Raw genomic sequence first — 1,208 nt, forward strand, 5'->3', positions numbered from 1 at the left:
CAGAAGAAGAATTGATGCTTTTGAGCTGTGGTGTTGGAGAAGAGCAGTGACTATCCCATAGACGACCAAGAGAACAAACAGGTAAGTCTTGGAGAGGGTGCAACTGGAGTGCTCTTTGAAGGCAGGAATGAAGTGTCGCCTCACATACTTTGGGCATGTTGCCAGGAGGTGCTATTCCTTGGAGAAGGACATGCTGCTGAGAAGGGTGGAGGGTGGGCAAAGGAGAGGAAGGCTAACCAGATGGATTGACATGGTGACTGCTGCATGGGCTCTCATGTATCAGGAAGGGTGAGGATGGCGCAGGATAGAACAGGGATCAGATCTTCTGTTCATAGGGTCGCTATGAGTCATAATCAACTTGACAGCACCTAATAACAATACCTAGGGTATCAGTTACTCTATATTCCATCTCATTTGTTACAACTTCAAATCCTCCTATATTCCTTTCCATGTTCATGTAATTGATGGATGCTTGCAACTATTTTTCCTAATTTTGAGTTGTGCCACATCAGCAAATGAAGACCTTCCACTGGCTGAAAACTTTCCTCTATCCGTGTCATTAAGGCAGACTCTTTTAGGCCTCAGCTCTTCCCCTGTGGTATTTTAGGTGTCTTCCAAACACTGGTGAATTTGAATTACTTCCATTGCTTGGCTTTGGCTTAGGAGAGCAGCAAGTTGAGCTGCTAACACAAAGGCAACAGATCCAGCAAGAGCTTGTCAGAGGAAGATGGGAATTTTTTTCTGGTTACACTTCACAGCCTCAGACACCTGAGGGAGGGTCGTGATGAGTCAGAACCGACTTGATGGGAGTGAATATGTGTTTGTTTGGGTTTTTTTTTTTTTAGTTCCAGCCTGAGGGGTTCATCTCCTTGGACCAGATCAAAGAAAGTTTTGTTGGATTTGTTTGTTCTGGTAAAAATTTAAAATTCTGGTTTTACATTCTAATGCAAAGAACCTAGAATAACTAAAACACAGAGGAACAAATTGAAGTGCTCGTATTAACTGATTTAAAGACTTCCTTGAAAATTACAATAACCAAGGGATAGAGTATTGGCACAAAGATCAGCAAATAGGTGGTTGTTGTTATTGTTGTTAAGTGCCATGGAGTCATAGGCAACTGATAGTAACCCTATGAAGGAAAGTCCTTAATACTTGTGTGGCTTTCATCCTTTCTCCAGGTTCATAGGGTTTCCGGAGGCAAGCTATTA

The sequence above is a fragment of the Elephantulus edwardii genome, unplaced genomic scaffold (assembly GCF_000299155.1).
Source record: "Elephantulus edwardii isolate Elephantulus edwardi_28Jun2011 unplaced genomic scaffold, EleEdw1.0 scaffold00014, whole genome shotgun sequence".
Lineage (NCBI taxonomy): Eukaryota > Metazoa > Chordata > Mammalia > Macroscelidea > Macroscelididae > Elephantulus > Elephantulus edwardii.